The sequence below is a fragment of the Aotus nancymaae genome, unplaced genomic scaffold, assembly GCF_030222135.1.
Source record: "Aotus nancymaae isolate 86718 unplaced genomic scaffold, 86718_ANA_hifiasm-v0.15.2.pri h1tg000020l, whole genome shotgun sequence".
In the NCBI taxonomy this organism is placed as follows: domain Eukaryota; kingdom Metazoa; phylum Chordata; class Mammalia; order Primates; family Aotidae; genus Aotus; species Aotus nancymaae.
Genome location: NW_026988432.1, coordinates 32,925,569 through 32,950,122, shown reverse-complemented (window position 1 = coordinate 32,950,122; position 24,554 = coordinate 32,925,569). Strand labels below are relative to the sequence as shown.

The 24,554-nt window shown below is 35.8% G+C and overlaps 1 pseudogene; it reads right to left on the bottom strand.

The window, feature by feature from the left end:
• The window catches only part of LOC105709008 (keratin, type II cytoskeletal 8-like), an 84,841-nt pseudogene extending 66,245 nt beyond the window's left edge, over positions 1–18,596 (bottom strand).
• Between the last annotated feature and the right edge of the window lie 5,958 nt (positions 18,597–24,554).

The following is a 24,554-nucleotide window of genomic DNA, read 5'->3' as shown; positions in this document are numbered from 1 at the left end:
TGCAATGAACAATAAAATCACACACCAAACATGATCCTTTAAGCTCTGCTAGGTGCAATGCATTTATTTTTTATCATGGAATTTAACCTTATCATCCAAAGTTGGAAAACTGAGATTGAGGTTACAAGGAGAGTCAATGGCATGTAGACAGGAATTAGAGGTAGAATGGGGATGCCGGGCCTGGCTAGCAATCTTTCTATTGGATAGATAGAGCTACTCAGGTCTTCATGTCCCAGACTGATTCTCCCCCTGAAGAGAGAATAATAAGAAAACACGGAAGTTTTAGGTTGAGTTATCTGAGAACCAGATACTGACACAGTGTTTAGCATGTAAAATGTTTATTAGATAATTATCTTGGTACCAATGCCTGTAGAAGGAAGGGGAAGAAAATTGGAAAGGAGGAAAAAAATCAAGCTACACTGCAAGTCTGCTGACAGTCTTGGCCAACCCCATGGAGCGATGTGAAACTTCTGCCCCTTCAGAGTTGCCCCCTGTCGTCTGAGCTAGCCACACCTTTTTATACTCCTACATTGATCAGTCACTAGGTGTTGGCCACACACAGAAGAGATATAAGCCTTAGACAGGTTGGTTCTCTGAAGCTTGAGGCAAAACCTAAAGGGTCTAAAAATCGATACGGCTTTCCCCAGAGCACACACTTCCTCTTACAAAGCTGAAAACAGAACCAAGAAACCCAATAAATGAGAACCCATTGATATTCCTGAGATGTCTAAAGTCAATCAGGAAGTAACAGTGCAGGTAAAAAAAAGAAAGCAGGTCACTTGAGTGTAATTTGCAATTGTCAGATCTAAAAGGGGCAATCTTGTTCAAATAAGAATTAGGATCTGATGAGGAGTAAAGGTATTAAAAGAATAGTCACTCCTATTTGTCTATGTTTTAAAACACATTTAATATACTGTCACACCCACTTTTACATTTGATCTTGGTTATCAATCCTGTATAGTAGACAGAAGAGGGAACATCATCTCTAGTTTATGAATGAAGAAACTGAGGGCCAGAAGGGAACAGTGGTTTTCCTGTGGTCACTTAGTATATTTCAGGGTTGAGCCAACATGCCAGAGTTCCGAATTTATAAGTCTTATAGCCCATGAGACTCTACTCCCTACTTAGTTTTAATCTAATGGAACATCTCACTTAAGGAGCCCATCCCAGCCAAGGGCTTTAGCCCAGCTGGTACATATAGCTCCAACTCTTAGGGAAAATGAGATTCCCAGTGTCTCTGCTGCTGGCTTCCAAAATTCACATGGCTCACACATTCATAGGATTACCATGGTCTACAGAAAAGCAATGGAGGACATTTCTTTTCTGTAGATGCTGGTAATCCTATTCTATTCCCAATTGGTTACAATTTTATCATATACCAAAAGGAATCTTTAAGCAACTACTGAATTTGTAGGCTCCTTTCAAAACTGGAAGTGGAGATAGATAAATCCTGTGGCATGACTTTGAGCAAAGCACTTCCTATACCTGGAGCTCAGTTCCTTTATTTGAAAATAATTTGTGGGCTCATGATGTCTATAGTTCCTTCTAAGTTTAAAATGCAGACTATGAATGTGGAATCTGACTTTCATGTCTTCTGAAGACTCTCTGTGAGGCTGTTGAATAATGCTCCTGAGGTGCTATCACTAACAACTTGTATTGCTTGTTTTTTCAGGCTGTGATCTTCTGAATCTCAGTTATATGTTGCTACTAAAGTCACAGCATCCCTTCTATTAATTTCAAGAATTAGAAACTGTATGCATAGTATAACTTTTCTTTTTATAGGTGTTTTAACATTTTTTCTTAAAAATGAAAAGGGCAAGCCAAAGAGTACATTAAAAGAAATTTTATGAAATCTTAGCTCCTTTGAGTACTCATACATTCTGTTTTTTCAAGATTACCTGAGAATAAAGTAACCAGAATTGGAATCCATAAATTTAAAATATAAATCATTGATGTTGCTATATAAAGAACTGCAGTGATTATGTGCTCAACACATTATCTTATAAATAAGGAAAATGTATTCCAAATATAGGAAGCATACACTGTGTACAAATCTTTATCAACTAAAACAAAATAATAGAACAATTTTGACATTATTCCCTGCAACTATATTTCACTTTTAATTATCATCTAAACAATAATTATGGAAGAGAGAAGTAAGCAGTGACACTCATTATAAGAACTCCACTGTCCTGCTGAGTATCTTTATGGCCTCCAACCAATTAGTTAGGTTCTTAACTGACCAGAGCCTCCGAAAAGAAGAGCAGATACTGCATCAAATACCAATAAGGCTGGCCCTTTTCAAACCACTATGGCTGCCTTTCTGTGCTCAAAGAGGTAGGAATTTGGAAAAACCTAGATTAGCACAATGACCCTGAAGAACCAGTTAGTCAGCTCAGCCTTCATTCTGGGGTATAGGTGATGATAACTATATAAAATGCCAACTTTCTGAAAGTAGGGACTAAATGATGTATGGTTTCTCTTCTGAGCACTGCCCTAACTCCCATCTTACCATGACCCCAGGAAGAGTGCCCAAGACAGGTCTGCCTTCTCCTTGCCTCCAATATTTAAACACAAATGCCCATGTCTGAGAGAGAAATGCCTTTTTCCTATCTGCAACATTCAATTAATTGTCAATAGAAGCTCTGCCACTGAATAATAATGTCTCCAAAATGTTTCATGTTACTCCTCTCCCAGGTTTTGTTCTACAGTAGTGAATAAATGATGGAGGAGGCTACTTCTTTAAATCAAATGCTTTAGTCTCTACAATTTGACTTTTAATACTGCGAAACAGAGCAAGGAGGAACATGTTTGCCTGGAAACTGTCTCTCAGTTAATCTTTAATAGCCCTGCCTAGGTGCAATGATACCTACATCATCTGGGCACAAGGCCATACCTCATGGTGGGTTTTTAGAAAATGCCAATGTACTTTTCTAATTTGAGCCTTTTTGTATTGAAATCACAATGTTCCTTTAGTCAACATTGATATTAATCTTACATAAAAAGGCTGTAATTCAATTATATGCAACCTGGCCAGGCTTTTTACCTTGAGATAATTTGTCTCTGACTTGAAACTGTGGGGCTCAGTGTTTTTCTTTTCATTTCCAGTTTCCCTGAAGATATTTATATGTGAAAAAAAAAAACAAGAACAAAAATATGCTTCAGTTCTTATTTGCACAAAATACCCACAAAATTAGGGCGAAACCCAACACCAAGCATTCTCTGCCTCCCCCGCCTAACTGTCCGTCAAGACACAAAAACTCAGGCTGAGCAATTGAGTCTTACATTTATATCTACATGACATTTACGAAAATTGAAGATTGGAAGCTACACATACAAGTAAAACCAGTGATTAGAGACAATGAGATTCAGTCTGAAGAAAAAAAAAAAAAACAGTGATATTATTAAAGAGACACTAACAAGTCCTTCAGACCCCAAATACAGACTACAGCAAAAAGCTAACAGTTTTTTTGCTGTAGTTCTAGAATTTACTACAGATGTAGGCATGAGTTTCCTTTAACATCAATAAAAACATGTTTTCCCCACAGTTGTGCATTGTGTTAGAAACACTTGGAATTTACATATTTGAAATACAATTTTAAAATTCTGGTAAATGTCATTTACTTAGAGGCAAGGGAGCAGAACCTGGAGAGCACAGGTTTTGGAGGCAGACAGACAATGAGCATTCAACTCTGTCACTAGCTATATAATCCTGGCAATGTATTTAATTTCTCTAAGCTTCAGAGTCCATTTCCATGAATGGGTTATTTTATACTTACAATGCACAATCGTTGTAAAGACTAAATGAGATATATCACACAGTGCCTGACAAATAGGTGTCTGTAATAAATACTAGCTATTATATTAGATTATAATTATTAATGCTTCAATTCAATAGCTGTTTCATGTCTATAATATGTTTACTATTGAATCAATAGAGACTGTGTCCCTGGGAAACAGAGATGCAGCGGGAGTTAAGATGGGGCTGAAGTGGTTTGAGAAAGGTACCATGTCAGGCTTTGTTCTAAACTGTGATCAGCTCTGTGAGCAGATGCAATAAGCAAGTGTGAACAAGTGTGGAAGAGTGTGGTAAACAAATGTACATGAACATGGACATGAGCAAAGGCAAAGATGAGGAAATTGGCTATTTATTCCACAAAATTGAAGTGGCCTGGTCTGAGTGATACTTATATAGCAGCGTATAGTAACGGGAGATGAGTCTGGTTAGAAAGGTTATAGAGAGTCCTGAACTTCAGATTTATTGTAATTGGCAACAGAGTCATTGAAGATATCAAGGAAATGAAATGATAAGATAAAGTTTCACTTTAAGAAGTTTGATATGACAGGAGACTATAGAACGTATTAGAGTATAGGACAAGAGCTACAAAGAGCTTTAAAGTTATTGAAAAAAATATGTCAAAGTAATAGTAATATTTTCCAGTTACCCTTGAAACCTCTCAAAGCAGGAAATTGAGCTCAAAATAACTTCATTTTCTAGTCAGGGCTCCTGTAAGTTCAGAAATTTTATATTTCTGGAATTCTGGATATATTAGAGATGTATACCCCAGGAAGGAGACAGGTAAGAATAGGAAGCTTGAGGTCATATTACTCTCTCACTGGCTGACAAACATTCCCAGATGTCCAGCTTTATCTCTTACCCAGATTCTTTCTTTTTACACTGGCTACAAATTGTCAATGGATTCTAACCTTGCCCATCCAGAGGAGGGCCAATATTTCATTATATCTAGAATTTTGCAATAAGGAGCCTCTAAACCTCCCTATTAATTGTCATGAAGAAGGTGGACAAAGACTCGCAAGATGTCAGGCTTATGTGGAAGAATGAGGCAGAATTATGAGCCTGACAAGTGTACAGGAAGAGGATGGAAGAAGAATGGTGGCAGTGGCGTGATTTAAAACACAGAGGTACAGACCTTCAAAGACAATCCTACAACTCGGTATTACTAAAGCTTAACTCTTATTTTTTTATAAATAATGAATTCTATTTTAGGTAAAAATCAATTTAAAAAAATCACATGAAGTTCACAGTACTTGGCTATTTGCCTGTTGCTTAGAGCCTAAGCTATACACAAACCCTAAAATTTGCTGAGATACTACATAATGACAACCAATAATCAGTAAGCTAAACGTCTTGTTCAATAAATATATATGGCCAGTTAGTCATGTAGCAAGACTTCAGACTCCTTTGTCTTCAGTCCAAATTTATTTCCATTGCTTTACCACAGTCTTATAGAAGAGTAACATTCAAGGTGATGACAGTCTAGACTAGAATTTGCCTGTTCTGTCCAATTCTTTTGCCACATTTCCTCTCACCTATGATAGTTACAGAGCAATATTGTAACATGGTGAACAATGAGGAACAAAACAATTTCTTGAAGCTACAGCCTGGAGCTTTTCCGTAATAGCCTCGTTCCCCCCATTTGTCTTGTATTTTATACCTAAATGTTCCACATCATATCCAAATAGAAAATGAGCCAATTTAACCTGTTAGACTCATGAAGTTGCCAGCTTTGGAGAAAATAAAAGGATCATGGATATATAAAAGATTGGTATTGTGTAAAGATAGTTAATCTTTAAACCAGGCAACTTGAAATAAATCCAGTAACCATGTGTCCATGTGTAAGACATTTAATCTTCCTGGCCTCAATTTTCTCATCTGTAAAATAAGAGATTAAACAAAAGAACCGGTGAGCTCTTTTAAAATGGAACATTCCATGAGTCACAACCTCTTAAAGAAATAGCCAGTAAATTGATGCTCCAAAGGCAGATGGCAAAGCTGGCAATGTCCAGAAAGTGACAGCTCCTTGGTTACCCAATTACACCTTTCAGAGAAAAATAGGAAGTACCCAACTGCTTCTAATTATAATATGCACTGTGCTAAGGAAAGACAAAGTCAAATGTGTTAAAGGCCTAATGAGGTGTGTGGGAGCAGCCTCCCTCTGCAGTTTGCAGCTTTTTCACACTGTTAGCTCTCAATGCCCCGTCAGCAGGCATGAAGGGAGAGTCAAGGGAAAAGAGTAGTTGTTTTCTGGCCCAAAATGATGACACAAAAAGGAACCATACCAATGCCTTGACTTTATTGTTTCCACACAAACTTGACAGAGGATTCTCAAATATTGTTTTGCTTTCAGCATCAGCCACCTAATAGGAGAAATGCCAGACTTGTTAGAAATAGAGGCTGATCCATTTTGTAGAAGAGTTAACAGTTTAGTCAGGCTCCAGGAAATCTGGATGCAGCCCATATGGAATTGTCACTGTTGCTTTCATCAAAGCTGGAATTACACACATCAATATACGGCTATGCCAATGTGGAATATTAGAAATCACCCTGGCATACATCTTCCATGAGTGGCAATTCTATCATACCAGGGCTTACCTTGGTTCTGTCACTCACATGGTTAAAATTATCTAACGTTGAAAGTTTATTTATTTGTAAAAATATGCAAATGTGTTCCTGCTTATTAAACCCATTAGGATTATGAGACTCAATTGTGAAGAAATGGACATATTGCATATTAAATTTTAATTCCTACATATGATCATAATGCTATTCTAAGACACATTTTTCAGAATAATCTCTTTCTTAAACATTAGTGATTATAGAATTTTTAGGGTTGAAGAAATCCAATAAACCTATATGTATCTCCAGAATTATGTTTTAAATGTTTTTTTAAAACATTTTCTCCAGATATAATCTTCCTTAGTAGCCTAATCCTTAATTTCATTATATTTCTCTTTATAGTTACTTGAACTCATTCTTCCTGCAATTCTACTCTCCTTTAGTAGAGAACTTGATAATTGTATTGTAGATCTAAAAGATAAAATTAATTCTATACTTTAATTGATAAGTTTATAGATTTCACTGAAATTTGTGAAGAATTCTGAATGGATATTATAATTATCACTTTGTACATTTCTATTTGCAAGTCAGACACATCTGAATGAGCACGGATATCTTGGCTGTATTGTTTGAAAAATTAATCTACAAATGAGAGTTTATCCCCCTCTTCAATTTTATTTCAAAACTAATCTGTTAAAATACCTAAATTTAATGGAAAACTATTTTTGCATAAGGAAACTTCAGATTGAAATGTGTGACTAGGGCAATTAATTCTCTTTCTTATTTAATTTTGAATCATTTATGATCCTTATTTAATTTAACTTTGGCTTTTGTTCCCAGACTCCAAACACCCCAGGAGAGTTTCATATGAGGTATAAAGTTCTCCCTTCCCCCAACCATTTATCTAAAGTTAATAGTCCCACATGTTAATACACCCTCAGGGATACATTTGCATCATTTCACATCACCTGGGACTGTAAACTTTCTAATTTTTAATTTTTGTTGGTACATAGTAGGTGTATGTATTTATGGGGTACATGAGCTACTTTGATACAGGTATGCAATGCACAATAATCACATCATGGTAAATGGGGTATTCATCCCTTAAAGCATTTATTCTTTGTGTTGCACACAATATAATTATGTTCTTCTGGTTAATTTTTAAATATACAATTAAATTATCATTGGTTATAGTTGCCCTGTTGTGCTATCAAATACTAGGTCTTATTTCAAACTTTTAAATTCATTATTATCCAATGTTACCAGAAAGAATTAAAAGAGTATTTGAAATTATTTAAATGACCTTACTAAACCATAAAATTTGAACATATCCCTCCAAGCTATTCAATCAAGTTGTATGATGATGATGATGATGATATTATTTGACTTGCATTAGATGCAGTAGATGATATGAATCAGCTATAAAGCTCAGTCCATGTTTTTCTAAACTTTAGTTTCTACTTTACTGTTCAAAGTATTTCATTTTATTAAAGATGAAATGAGTAAGTAAGCCTTCAAGGTTCTTCTCAATAAGAAGCTAAATTTAGAGTTCACATTTTTACCCTTACAGACCATAATCATCCCATGATAAGGTATTAAAAAAAACCATGATTTGTCCTCTCTATCATTAACCACCTCTTTTTCTATTATCTATGCCTTGACACTCTATTCCAACATATCGCTCAATCATTCCATGTGAATGAACTGAAATTGATATCTCATATAACATCTGTTTGTTTGTGCTCCTGGAAACAAACACTCTTTAAGGTATTACTGAGTTTATTAGATGTTGCAGGATAAGAAACAGTATGAAAACATCTTCTAAAGTTCAAAAAAAAGAATCCCTGGAGAAACGACTTCCATTAGCAAAATACAAAATCCAGAAACAGAGGATGTGATTAGTCTATTTTAAAAAATTGAGACTGTTTGTATAATTCAAAACCTTTATCAATTCTGCTTGTAAGTGAGGGTGATTTCCTACATGGTATTATTGAAAAGGCTTCAGGAAGTGACGTAAAAACACACCCCTCCCAAGTTTCATGAAGTTAAAATTTCATTATGACAGTTTAATTATTTAAGTATTTAAATACAAAAGCCCCATAGGAAGAAAAGTAATTCTTTATGTAGTTTTCTGTGACCATCATAAAATGATCTTATGATACCTTATAATCTTGAAATTATATAACTATATTAATATATCTTAGTTAAAGAAAAGTATCTGAGAACAAGTTGATTGTAGAAATAGAATCTGGGGCTTCTAGGTTCCCAAGACACATTTAATGAACAGATACAGAAATAATGTAAAAACAGAGGACTCAGAGACCAAAACAGTTTTATCAGCTTTACATTTTACCTGAAGCTGTCACTTCCCCAATGCACTGAAAAATTCTAGTACCAGGAATCCCAGAAATAAATCCGTGGTGTATTCGAAAAAGAAAAAGAGAAATTTAGCTTCCAAACTTTGATGTTGATTTCAAATATTTGTAAACACTACTGTAAATTTAAGCACAAGATCAATTAAAAAAATAAAAAACAGGGAAACCGGTTTAGACAATTACTATAGTCAATTTTGGAGCTGGGAGAACTGATGTCTAATAAGGCAAACATAAACGCAACCCAGAAATTTTAAAATGCCTCAGGCTTATTCCCTTGGAATACAGTAATGCTCCTTATTCCTCATCACCAGTGTTGTTTCTGACCTTAATTTAATTTAGCAGTGAGGGTGATTCTCCTGATCCCTGAAGAATTACCCTGAACTCCACCAGACCTCATTGGCTTCCCTTAAACCAGCTTCATTTCCACTAGCTCACTAGACATCTACCAACTGTGAACTTCAGTTAGCTTCCAACCTTTCCCCTAGCCCTACCTCATCCCTGGTCTACCAATCAAGAAGAGACAATTAAATGACATTTACACCTATACCTTTTTTTTTTTTTTGAAACGGAGTTTGGATCTTGTTGCCCAGGCTGGAGTGTAATGGTGCGATCTCAGCTCACCACAACCTTCGCCTCCTGGGTTCAAGGGATTCTCCTGCCTCAGCCTCTGGAATAGCTGGGATTACAGGCATGAGCCACCATGCCTGGATAATTTTGTATTTTTAGTAGACACGGGGTTTCTCCATGTTGGCTAGGCTGATTTCGAACTCCTGACCTCAGGTGATCTGCCCGCCTCGGCCTCCCAAAGTGCTTGGATTACACATATGAGCCACCTCACCCGGCCCGTTATACACCCGCTTTTAAAAATAAACAGAATTACAGGTATTTCTAGTTTCAGCTTCTCTCAATATTCATTATATTTGTTTACTGAAAGACAGTAATGAGGCCATTCATTAGGCATTGCATAGTGTCTAGTGCTGTAATCTGCATTAGTGACAATTACAGAATTCTTCTGCAGTAATTTTTTTAAAGCCTAAACAAATCAGATGACGAGAAGTGCCCAGAGAAGGTGAGTGCTAATAGTGACTTATTCCTCTGGTAAAACAGATTCTGTGGGTACCTACATGGACACGGTGGTTTCATCCACAAGTGAGATTATTATGAAACTGCTATCATTCTGTCGTGAATAATTGATCATCTCACTGTTTGGGGGGAAAAAACAACAGATGTGATAATGCAACGAATGTGACAAAGAAAGATCTTAAAGTTTGTTATTTTACTGCCTGTTATTTCACCATTTGTGAAGATGCCATAGGCAAAATCACCCAATCCCTGCATGAATGTGTATACTGCATGACACGCAAAAGATTATAATTAAGTAATTTAACCCTAACTATCCAACCACCCTTTGGGTTTTGTGGAAAAGTCTGTTTCTAAGAGAATGCACAAGCAGTGATGACTGTTGCTAGAACTCTGTAGTTAACAGTTTCTTTTTGGTTCTTCTTCCCTTTCAGATCAGTTTTCTTCTCACAGTTGACATCCTGTGTGCTCCAAGAGCCCAGACACCTGTGCAATCCAATGTTCAGTCCAACTCAAGGCCCTAATTACAAGGGTTCAACCCAGCCATTCTCCTCAAGCTAGGCAGTATAATCAAAGTTTACCCTTCTTTCTTTCCATGAATCAAAATCTTATTCTCTTTCCTTGCCCTAATATGCCAGCTTTTACAAGGAAAGTAATCTGATTAAAATAAACTACATTAAATCCTATAATGAGAGCTAGTAACTTTCTATTGATCTAGCTAATTGAAATCATTATTTTTAGAAAATAAACCTAAAATGTGACCAAGATTTTGACAATTTATGTAGTCTACCTAACCTGCCAATTTCTGATGTCTTTTAAAAATCATGCCATACATCAGAAAAAATAAGATTCATGACCATTGAAGTTCTAGGTAAGTATCTTTAAATATATATAAGCCTAAATAGCTTGTTATTATTTCTATAAATACAGATGAATAGAGAAATAAGTTATGAAAGAAGGTTAAAATACAATATTAAGAGCTGTATTTTCTAGACTTCCTGGAAAGATGGAATTTTTCTTAAAAGATTCAGGGAGAAATGAAAAGAAGCCTTCCCAACGTTTTGAATATGTAATTCAACAGGAGGCAGAAAAATTTTTTGTAAATAACATTCTAAAAACAGATGTTAAATAAAGAGTATGTACAGCAGAAATAAGAAAAATAAAGGAGGTGTGGTTACAAGAGGAGGAAAAAGAAGGAAAGGAAAATTCTCAGTAGATGTCTGATACAGCATTACCCACTTAAATAGAACAAATCCACTCATAAAATGAACTCTAGAAACATTCTAAATTACAGTTATGAGAAGTAGGTCCATTTTCTAGAATCACATGATACAACTGTCATGATATTTAATTATCACTCAATGTCTATGTAGTATCTATAACATGTGAAGCATTCTTTTTGATACTGAATCTAAAAAACAACAGACAAAAATGTTTGCCCTCTTGTAGCATGTATTCTAGTGAGGGAAACAAACAATAACTATGCTAAAGAAGTAAATTTGTATTATGTTAGACAGTAGATAGTACTCTGGCAGAATGAAAAACAGGGTCCAGGAATAGAAAAAAAATGGGGGAAGGAGCAATTTTAGAATTTGAATAGAAAGGTGAGAAAGGTTTACATCAGTAGTGAGAGAGTAAACATGTATTGAGGGAAAGAGCATTCTAGGTAGAAGAAAGAACAAAATGCAAAGGTCCTGGTGTAGAAGGATGTCTATTACATTCAATTACTGTGAGGAGGCCAGTTTAACTGACAAGCAATGAATAACAGGGAGAGTATTAGGAGAGGAGGTCAGAAAGTGAAGGGCGGTGAATGGGACTTACTGATTATTGGTTGGACCTTGTGTTTGTTTTGTTTTGTTTCGTTTTGTTTTCTCCTGGTGAGGAAGAAAACCAACAGAGAGTATTGATCACATGAGTGACATGATCTCTCTTATATCTTAACATGATGGTGGCTACTGAACTGAAGAAAGACTAACCAGGTGAGGGTGGAAGCAGAGAGACTACTCAGAAAGGAGGCTGTTGAGCTAATTGGACCAATAGAGAATGATGTCTTGGGCTATAATGAAAAATGAAGTGATTATTGTTATAGTTTGAAGGATGAGACAGTGAAATCTTTTATAATGTTCCAGAAAAGAATGAGCCAAGGATCATGAGAAACTGGAGGGATAAATCATCCTTACTTGAGTGAGAATAACTAAGAATCACATATGAGAGGGAGGCATTCTCTTTGGGACATGTTAAGTTGTTGATAACTGTACACCGAGTAACAATTGACCTAAAATTTTCTATCATTTACAACAGTGTAGTTTACGTACTACTCAAGTGACATATATGTTATAGAATTGGATACAACTCTGCTTCTGCTTTCTCCTTTTTGGGACCAAAGCTTATGGTCAGCCTCTCTAACCCGAATGTTCCTAATCACAGTGATGGTTGTAAAAAAGATATGAGAATTCACATACTGCATCTTAAAACCTACTTAAACTGCACATGTCACATTTAATTGGCCAAAAGAAGTCATAAGGTTAGAACTATCATCCAAGTGATTAAGTGGTATAATTTTATTTTATGGAGAGAGCCAATTACAATGATGATGATGACAATGACAATAATGGTGGCAGTAATAGTAATGAAAATAATAAAAAAGCTTACTACAACATCCAGGTAGAGATTTAAAGAAGGTAGTTGTATATATTAGCCTGGTATTCAGAAGACAGGTCCAGGCTGAAGATATAAATTTAAGAGTCATTAGACTTAGTTAATATTTAAAGCTATGAGACTAAATTAGATAACTAAATAATGAGTATACAGAAAAAAAGGGAAAAAGTCCATGAACTGAGCTTTGAGCCAGTCAATATTTAGAGGTTAGGGAGATGGAAAGAATCAGCAGTCAAGGCTAAGATGGGGAATGTGGTGTGGAATACTGAATACAAGTAAAGAGAGTGCTTCACAAAAGTCAATTAAGATGACACTAATGATTAATCATTAACTATAGCAACATGGCCATCACTGAGGGCTTTGTTCAAAACAATGAAGAAGGGAATAGGAGGGGAGACAAAATCCTCATAACAATTGTAATGAGAACAACCTGGAATCACATTTAAAAAACCTTTCCCCAAACTGAAAGACCAAAGAGTGATTGGGACAAGTCTAGTTTGTTGAGTAGATAAGTTTATTAGGACTTATATACAAGGCAGTGGCAGCAGAACAGATCTAGAGATCCTCCCTGCCTCCTCTCTCTAAGCTGTTTTTAAGCTAATTTTCTGGCTCTCTGCCTGCTGTGTATGTATAATACGACTGTTTTCCTAGGTAGGTCCTCGGATACCTTCTGGTATGTTTGAGTTCTCAGGGATACCTGGTCCTTGGCTGGGCACTTTGGCCTTAGCTCACTGCCCAACCTAGAGACATAAACCTTCAAGTAATCTGGTCAGGGATCTGTCATACTATAGCAATGTGTTCAAAAGAAAAACGGGAGAAAAATGGGAGAAGAATTAGAAGTAAGTATGTATAGGTTTGTTTTACGAAACTGTTTATGTGAAAAAGAAAACCGTGGTAATAGCTGAAAAGTGGACTCAAAAGTTTTACTTTATCTTTTTTTAATGTGAGAAAAAAAGTTACTAAGTATACTGATAAAAATGATTCAGTAAAATGGAAAAACTGATATTATGAGAGAATGCAGAAGAGATTAACTTCTAGCATGGCAGCATGAGAAGTTCTGCAGGCAATCTCCACAGAGAATCTAGTGAAAATTTAATAAAACAACCATTTAAAGTCTCCAGAAATGGTTCCAAGGGCATACAGCAAATAAAGAAATATCTATTCAAGAAAATCTACTAAAATTCAGTAAGAAAGCTGAGAGTCTGTGGTATTTGAACTAAGACTGTTCAATCTCCTGTCCCGCACTCAGTGAAGTAGAGACTCTATTTCAGATGAGTACAGTCAGAAACACAGGACTCTTTTTCTCACCAACTTCTAGTTGGGAGGATAACTTCTAAGAAGGAACAGAATGTCAGTATTTTTCATTCTGCCACCATTTATCTATTGCTGAGACTAAGTTATGGGTGTGGCCAAATTTGGGGGCTTCCCTTCTGCCCACCCCCAATTCATAAACTGGAGGTTTGTGCCTTGAGAATAACATTGTCTAGAATACTGGGACCCTAATCACCTTTACCATGGTTCATAAGGTGGCGGGTGTGTGCCAGGAGAAGCAGGCCAAGAGGATCTGAGATTACAGCCATCCTCTCATCTAGTGTTCATTTCTGAACATAAGCATGTCATTCAGAGAGAAATATGCCATTGTCCTTAACCCCAATTCCAAAGCTGAGGCTCAACAATTTTGCATGAGGTGAGAAGCAGGCCATTACACAAATAGCTCCTAATATTTTCTGTAAAGACGCTGATTTAATTTGCAACATAATACAGAGAAGTTCAAGCCTGAGGGAACTATCAAAAACAATGGAGGTAATAATATATAACCATAAATATAGATAAAAGATGAAATATAATGGGAAGAAATTGGCAGATTCATTGAAGATGTAGGCTAAACTGTAGCTGGATTAGTTTATTAAAGAGAACCAAGGAAGGAGACATCCAGAAGTTTAACTGTTATTCAAAAAATATCAAAGACTGACCTTGGAAGCTATTTCTTCAAAGGACTGTAGATTTGCTCAGATTAGTCTACAGAACAATTTATACCTCAAAAGCATTGCGGAAGACAATAGGGCATTTGGCAGAGAATTAATGGAGCTTAACAAATAGGTGTGGTCAGGAAAAGTGAGAGTAAAAGAGACAGCTCTGCCAAAACACCGTAATTCCAGGGCAACTGTGGACATACCCAAGGTTGTCACCTCCTGAGGAGGACAATCAGAGGCTTTTTCTTTGGAGTAAAACAGACTTCACTAAAATTAAAATTATACAGATAGTAACTGACCAACAATAACAACAACAAAAAAGGAAAAATAACAATGACAAGTCCAGGAGTGGGAGTCTAGTACCTAAAATTGGTATATTATCTAAAATGTCCAATTTAAGAAAGCATGACCCATACACTCAGGAATAAAAGTAAGCAACAGAAACTGTCCATAAGCTTGTACAGATGTCAGATTTTTTTTTTCTTTTTTTGAGACGGAGTTTCGCTCTTGTTACCCAGGCTGGAGTGCAATGGCATGATCTCGGCTCAACACAACCTCCGCCTCCTGGGTTCGAGCAATTCTCCTGCCTTAGCCTCCTGAGTAGCTGGGATTACAGGCACGCACCACCGTGCCCAGCTAATTTTTGTATTTTTAGTAGAGACGGGGTTTCACCATGTTGACCAGGATGGTCTCGATCTCTTGACCTCGTGATCCACCCGCCTCGGCCTCCCAAAGTGCTAGGATTATAGGCGTGAGCCACCGCGCCCGGCCAGATGTCAGATTAACAGGAAAATACTTCAAAGTAGCCATTAGAAATTTGTTCAAAGAAATTTAAAAATATGGTTAGAGAAGTAAAAGAAGGTATGACAACAATGTTATGTCAAATGCAATATATCAATAAAGAAATAAAAATTATAATAAAGAACCAAATAGAAATTCTAGAGTTAAAAAAGTATAGAAATTGAAATAAATAATTTACTAGAGAGAGTACAGTTGATTTGAATTGGTATAAGAAAGAATTAGCAAACTTGAAAATAGAGCAATAGACTATTAAATCCAAAGAACAGAGAGGACAATAATAAAGAAAAATGAGCAGAGTCTCAGAGAAATGTGAAACGTCAATCAGAGCAAGAATACATGTTGGGAATATGAGAAAAGAGAAGACAGACAAAGAAGATATACATATATATGATATATATATTTTTTTCAATAAAATAAAATATTGGAGATATATTCAATAAAATAATAGCTGTAAGTTACACATATTTTAAGAAAAAGACCTGCCTCATTTGGGAAAAAATCAATAAACTCTAAAAAGGATAAACACTAATTCATAAAAAAGACATAATAAAAAGGCTAGATACAAAAAATAAGGACAAAATCTTACAAACAGTGGGAGAAAAATGACTTATTCACAAGGGAACTCTATTAAGATTAGCAGCTAACTTCTTGTCAAAAACAATGAAGACTAAAAGGCAGTGGGATAAAATATTTCAAGTACCATTAAAAAAACAAAAGCCAACCATGATTTCCATATTCAGTATGGCTAACCTTCAAACATGAAAGTGAAAGAAAGACATTTCCCAATAACAAAAACTGACAGAATTTTTACCTAGCTGACCTATCTTATAAGAAATACTAAAAGTTTTCATGTTAAAAGCAAGCAACCTCAAACAGTAATTCAAATAAACACACACACACACAGAGAAAGAGAGAATGTGTGTAAGAACATCAGTAAAGGTAATTATGTAAATTATTATAAAAGAGAGCATGAATGCGTATTTCTTTCCCTTTCCTCTCAAGTAATTGAGAAAACAATTGTATTAAACAATATGTATATAATGTACTGAGCCTATAATACATAGAAATGTAATATATTTGCCAGTAGCAGAGAAAGAGGTGACTTGAGCTAAGCAAATGATTCCAGATGATAACTTGAATCCACAAGTATAGATGTAAAGAACCAGAAATGATATTTTAAAAAGTTAATATAACAACAGTAACAAAGCTACAAGTATCTCCTTGTTCATATTTCTTCTTTTATCTTCCTTATGGTCATAAAATTATATAAAGTAATAATTTTAACAATGCATTGTTAGATCTGTAATATTTATAAATATATATAACAGTAATATCACAAAAAAGGAGGACAGGAATAGAGCCATGTAGGAGTAACGTTCTTATAGCTCACTAGAAGTAGCATAAATCTGAAGCTGATTCTTATAAATTAAGGTGCATAAAGTAAGCCCTTGAGCAATCACTAAGGAAAAACTTACAATGTTTTTAATCATTAAAGAAATTAGTTTCAGATAATAAAAAAGAAAAATAGTTTCAGATAATAAAAAAGTAAAAGAGGAATAAAAGAAAAAAAGACATGAAACATTAAAAACTAAAGTACAGGCATAAATCCAGCTATGTCAGTAACAGCGTTAAGTATGAGTAGATTCCAAAACCCAAACAAAAGGCAGTAAATATTCAGACTGGATGGAAAAAGAGGATCCAATTCTATGTTAGCTACAGGAGACATAATTTAGATTCAAAGACAATATAGATAGTGAAGAGAAAAAACATATCAGGCTAAAAGCAACAATGAGAACACCCATGTAGCTACATTAATGTCAGACAAAAGAGACTTTAAACCAACAACAAAAAAATACTGAGATGAAACATTTTATTGTGATAAAAGGGTCTCTTCATCAGCAAGTTCTAATTATACACATATATATACCTAATAACAGAGCACCAAGATATATAAAGCAAAATTTTACAGAAATAAAGGGAAAATTAAAAATTTGACAATAGTAGTTAAAAATTTTAATACCATATTATCAATAATGGAGAAAGAAACAAGGCAGAAGAACAAAAAGGAAATGAAACACTTCCATAACATGAAGCAACTAGACCTAACAGACACCTATAGAATGCCACGCCTAACAACAGCAGAATACACACACTTCTCAAGTGCTCACAGAATACTCCCCGAGACAGAGTATATACTAGGTCATAAAATAAACCTCCACAAATTTTAAAAGACTGATTCAATAATGGAATGAAATCATAAGTAAATACCTATGAGGATTTTTTGAAAATCAAAGATTATGTGGAAATTAAAGGACACATCCTTAAACAAATGGTGGGAGGAAGGGATCAAAGAGGAAATCAAGAGGGAGATTAGAAAATATTTGAAATAAATGAGAAGGAAGACATAACATACCAAAACTTATGGAATGCAAGTAAAGCAGTGCTTCAGGAGGAAGTAATAACTTAAGTCCATATAAGATTCTCAAGCTAATAACCTAAACTGCCACCTTGATTCTCAAGCTAGTGACCTAAGTTGCCACTTTGAGGCACAGACAAAAGAAGAGCAAACTAAATTTATGCAAGTAGAAGGAATAAAATAAAAAGATTTGAGCAGAAATTCATGAGATAAAGTATAGAAAAGTAATCAAGAAAATCAACAAAACCAAAAGTTGGTTCTTTGAGAAAATATTAGCAAAATTCACAAATCTTTCACTAGATTGGCCAAGCAAAAAAGAGAAGAGAATCAAAAATGAAAGATATCACTATGGACTTTGCAGAAATAAAAAGGATTATGAAGAAATGCTATTAAAAATGTACTAATTAGTTAACTTAAATGAACAAATTCCCAGGAAGACAAAAATCTCTAGTCAGCTGGTGCTTCTATAACAAAATACGAAAAACTGGGTGGCTTAAACAACACTCATTTATTCCTCAGTTCTGAATACTGGGAAGTCCAAGATCAGGGTGCTAGCAAGGGGGAAGTTCTTGGTGCAGGCCCTCTTCCTGATTTGCAGACTTTCTTGCTGAATCCACACATGGCAGAGAAAGAAGTTCTGGTGTCTCTCCCATGATATAAGGACACTCATCCCATCATGGGGACTCCACCCTTATCATCTCACCCAAACCGAATAACCTCTCAAAGGTTATAATCCCACCTCCTAACACCATCACACTGGGGATTAGGGGTTCAACATATAAATTTTAGGAGGTTACAAACATTCAGTTTGTAACACAAAACCTATTAAAACTGAATCAAAAAGAAATATACAATCTAATAGACATATGTTATTAGTCAGTGTTCTTTAGAGAAACAGAACCAATAAAACATACTTACATATGCATATGTGTGTGAATTGACTCATGGAATTTTGAAGGCTGACAAGTCCCAACATGTGCATGAAGGGTGATCTGGCAAACCAGAGACACAGAAGAGCCAATAGTTTTGCTTCAATTCAAGACGAACGGCTCAAGACTCAAGTAGAGATGATGTTTCAGTTCAAGTCTGAGAGCAGGAAAAAAAGGCAATATTCCAGTTTAGAGACCATTAGGCAGGAAGAACTCTCTCTCACTCAGGGAAGGGCCAGGCTTTTTGTTCTATTCAGGCCTTCAAATGATTAGATGAGATCCACTCACACTTCAGAGAACAATCTACTTTATTCAGTCTAACAATTTAAATATCAAACCCATCCAAAAACACCACACTCACAGAAATACCCAGAATAATGTTTGACCAAATACCTGGGCATCATATGGCCCCATCTGGTTAACACATAAAATTAACCGTCACAGGCCAGGCATGGTGGCTCACACCTGTAATCCCAGCACTTTGGGAGGACGAGGCGGGTGGATCATGAGGTCAAGAGATCAAGACCATCCTGGCCAACATGGTAAATCCACATCTCTACTACTAATAATAAAAAAATTAGCTGGGTATGGTGGCATATGCCTGTAGTCCCCATACTCTGGAGGCTGAGGCAGAAGAATCATTTGAACCTGAGAGGCAGAGATTGCACTGAGCCAAGATTGCACTACTAAACTCCAGCCTGGCGACAGAGAAGAATCCATCTCAAAAAAAAAAAAAAAATTAACCATTACAACCTATAACAAAGAGACTGAATTCATAATGAAAAACTACCTTTGGAGTAGCTGGGATCACAGGTACACACCACCACGCCCAGCTAATTTTTGTATTTTTAGTAGAGACAGGGTTTCTCCATGTTGGTAAGGCAGGTCTTGAACTCCTGACCTTGTGATCTGCCTGCCTTGGCCTCCCAAAGTGCTGGGATTACAGGCATAACCCAATGTGCCTGGCCTTCACTTCTGAATTCTAACCTTTAAAACTAATTAATAGTAGTTCTTCATAAATTTTTCCAAAACATAGAAGAGGAGGGAACATTTCCCAAATTATGCTAAGGCCAGTAATACCCTGATACCAAAATCAGGTCAATCACGAAAGACCACCTACTATATGATTTTTATTTATTGGAAATGTTCAGAAGAAGCAAATGCTATATAAAGAGACAGAAAGTATGTTAGTAATTATTTTGGTCTGGAGGGATGAGAGGATGGGGAATGATAGGTGTATGGTAGGAGGTGACACTCTAAATTTGATATTCTAAAATTGACTGACGATGGTTGCAAATAATAAATATAATAAAAACCATTGAATTTTATGCTTTAGAAAGGTGAATTGCATTGTCTGAATTACTGGTCAATAAAGTTTAAAAAAGGAAGATAAGTGAGTGTGGAGAGTTGTTCAATTCACAGAAATAGGAAGGTAAGGCAGGATCAGAAAGTATATAAATGTGGTTTATAGGGCCTGTAAATCAGACCTGTCACCCCATCCCAAGATTTCCTGTATATGCTGCCAGTACTAGAGGGGTGCTAATGTGAAGCTCTTCTTTATCTGAGATATGTTTTGGACATCCCTCCCCAGACCCTCTCCATATCTGATACTGGAGCTTTGGTCTCATATGCCTCACACACAGAAAAGAAACTCCTACCCTAGATTCAAGGAATTGTATCTTACTATCATCTCAGGATGCATTCCTGCCAAAACAAGTCAATCAGACCGGGAGGAGGTATCATATGCTATCTTCCAGTGTAATGTATTCTTCCATTTAGCTATTGAAAACTATTTCAAGTGTGCCTGCATTATAAACTAATCTATTGTTTATCTCTAAAAATCAGCCTTTGAACTCTATCCCTCTGTTTTCACAAATACAACATGAAAATAATGATATGGTCACTTCATGGCTTTCTGTGAAGATTAACTTATATATATATATATATATATAACATATATATATAACATTTATATATATATAACTTAAGATATATATATATATATATATATATATTATAATTTGAAAGAGTGCATAGCCAATTGAAAGTATGGAAAAGAGCCCAGTACTCATGCTTGGGATTCCAGCACTTTGGGAGGTCAAGGATGGTTTGAGGTCAGGAGTTCAAGATGAGCCTGGGTAACATAGCGAATCCTTATCTCTTAAAAAAAAAAAAAAAAAGAGAAAGAAAGAAAGAGAGAGAGAAAAAAACAAAGTGGGGAAAGAAAATTTTTGTTTGCTATTGTTTTTCCTCTTATAACCACTAACACTAGTTAAAGGGTAATAAATAATCAGTTGATGACTAGTGGGTGAGACATCTCTGACTGTGAATTACAATGTAACTATGTTATCCTCTGATCTCATCTCAAGCTTAATTTGGCACTGTACTGTTCAATAATTCTAAATTATTATATTATACATTAAAATAATCACAGATTAAATTTAAAGATTATATGTCACTATAGCATATACTTAATATATTACATCACCATCAAAGTTCAACTGGTTTCTAACAGACTGGATTACCTAAAACAAGTCTGAAATTAAGAAGATTAGGTGGTATTTTTATAGTACAGTCACAGGATGGAAACTTGGCAACTATATGTAATAGTAGAAAAGTAACAAATTTGCTGGCAGTGTACGGATATGTATTATGACTTGCTTGGTTACAAATTGGGAAATCTGGGCAGTTTAATTTACTCAGTTTCTTCATCTGTAAATGAGGTATAACTGAAAGAACAAATTACATCCCTCAATTTGTGGAGGTTGGTCACACAGAAGTTGCTTTCCTTCTCACATAAAATAATGATAATGATATTAAAGGAAGAAAAGGAGGAAGAGGAAAAGCTGTACTATCATGAATACATTCAGCTACAAATAACAGAAAAATCCACTAACATGCCTAAAACATAACTTGTATGCATATCTGTTTCACTGAACAAAAATTTCAGGGCAGACTCTCCTGAAATGGTTCTGTATTTCAATCATGTCCTTAAAGACAGGGACTCCCACTCTCTTCTTGTGGTTTTCCCCTAGACCAGAGGTTGCATGCTGTGCTTCCAGGCATCACATCTCCATCCCAGGCAAGAAAAACGGGAAGAGCAAAGGGAGGAGCATGACAGCCAGGACTGTCCATTTTAAAGAGCTGGCATAAGAACCCAGCATTCCCTCAGAGTGCACTGGCAAAACTGTCATCAGCCTCTTCCTTAGTATAAGGTGGCTCAGGGGGTCATGGGAGCTAAGAGAAAGCTGTTGAACCTGCCAGAGAGCAAGGAGTACTTCAGTCTTAGACAGTGTGAAGCATTTTACATATATCAACTCATTTAGTCCTCCCAACAACCCCCATTTACTAATGAGGAAACTGAGGCAAGGCAGAGCAGGGCCAAGATGGCTAACTAAAAATAGCAATTGGAGGCTCCCATGGAAAAGAACTATAATAAGCAGGTGAACCCTTCACCAGCAACCAAGGTATCCAGGTTCTCCCATCAGAAACGACTAGGCGGCTGATGTGATCCACTGAGAGGAAGGAAGAACGGTATGGTTCAGGGGCCCACCTGAGAGGAAGGAAGAACACTGTGGTGCAGCAGCTACACATAAAAATGATACAATAACAAATACTAAAGGGGATATCACCAGTGACCCCACAGAAATACAAACCACCATCAGAGAATACTATAAACACCTCTACGCAAATAAACTAGAAAATCTAGAAGAAATGGATTAATTCCTGAACACAAAACCAGGAAGAAGTTGAATAGAACTGAATAGACAAATAAGTTCTGAAACTGAGGCAATAATTAACAGCTTACTAGCCAAAAAAAGCCCAGGACCAGACAGACTCACAGCTGAATTCTACCAGAGGTATAAAGAGGAGCAGGTACCATTTCTTCTGAAACTATTCCAACCAGTAGAAAAAGAGGGACTCCTCCCTAACTCATTTTATGAGGCCAGCATTATCCTGATACCAAAACCTGGCAGAGACACACACACAAAAAAAGAAAATTTCAGGCCAATATCCCTGATGAACATCAATACAAAATCTTCAATAAAATATTAGCAAACTGAATCCAGCAGCACATCAAAAAACTTAACCACCGTGATCAAGTCAGCTTCATCCCTGGGATGCAAGGCTGGTTCAACATATGCAAATCAATAAATATAATCCATCACAAAACAGAACCAAAGACAAAAAAACACATGATTATCTCAATAGATCCAGAAAAGTCCTTTGATAAAATTCAATATCCCTTCATGTTAAAAACTCAAAAAATACGATGTATTGACTGAACATATCTCAAAATAATAAGAGCTATTTATGACAAACCCACAGCCAATATGATATTGAATAAGCAATAGCTGGAAGTATTCCCTTTGAAAACCTGAACAAGACAAGGATACCCTCTCTCACCACTCCTATTCAACATAATATTGGAAGTTCTTGCCCAGTCAATCAGGCAAGATAAAGAAATATAGTGTATTCAAACAGGAAAAGATGAAGTCAAATTGTTTCTGTTAGCAGATAATATTATTTTATATTTAGAAAACTTCATCATCTCAGCCCCAAAACTCCTTAAACTGATAAGCAACTTCAGCAAAATCTCAGGATACAAAATCAGTGTGGAAAATCACAAGCATTCCTTTACATAAATAATAGACAAGCAGAGAGCCAAATCATGAATGAACTCCCATTCACAGTTGCTACAAAGAGAATAAAATACCTAGGAATAAAGCTAACAAGAGATGTGAAGGATCTCTTCAAGGAGAACTACAAACCACTGCTCAAGAAAGTAAGAGAGGACACAAACAAATGGAAAAACACTTCATGCTTATGGATAGGAAGAATCAATTTTGTGAAAATGGCCATACTGTTCAAAATAATTTAGAGATTCAATGCTATTCCCTTCCAACTACCCTTGACATTCTTCACAGAATTACAAAAAAACTATTTTAAATTTCCTATGGAATCAAATAAGACCCTGTATATCCAAGACAACCCTAAGCAAAAAGAACAAAGCTGGAGGCATCACACTACCTGACTTCAAAATATACTATAAGCCTACAGTAAACAAAGCAGCATGGTACTGGTACCAAAACAGACATGCAGACCAATGGAACAGAGACCTCAGAAATGACACCACACATCTACTACCATCTGATCTTCAACAACCCTGACAAAGAGAAGCAACAGGGAAAAGATTTCCTATTTAGTAAACAGTGCTGGGAAAACCAGTTAGCCATATGCAAAAAACTGTAACTAGACCCCTTCCTTATATAAAAATTTACTCAAGATGAATTAAAGACTTAAACGCAAAACCCCAAATCATAAAAACCCTAGAAGAAAACCTAGGCAACAACATTCTAAACATAGGCATGGGCAAAGACTTCATGCCAAAAACCAAAAGCAATTGCAACAAAAGCCAAAATTGACAAATGGGATCTAATTAAACTGAAGAGCTTCTGCACAGCAAAAGAAACTATTTTCAGAGTGAACAGGCAACCTATAGAATTGGAGAATATTTTCACAATCTAGCCATCTGAAAAAGGTCTAATATCCAGAATTTACAAGGAATTTAAACTAATTTACAAGGAGAAAACCAAACAACCCTATCAAAAAGTGGGCAAAGGATATGAACAAACAATTCTCAAAAGAAGATATTTATGCAGCCAACAAACATATGAAAAAGAGCTCAACATCACTGTTCATTAGAGAAATGCAAATCAAAATCACAAGGAGATATCATCTCACACCAGTCAGAATGGCAGTTATTAAAAAATAGAGAAACAATAGATGTCGGCGAGGCTGCGGAGAAATAGGAATGCTTTTACACTGTTGGTGGGAAAGTAAATTAGTTCAAACATTGTGGAAGACAGTATTGTGATTCCTCAAGGATCTACCATTTGACCCAGTAATGCCATTACTGATATATACCCAAAGGAATACAAATGATTTTACTATTAAGACACA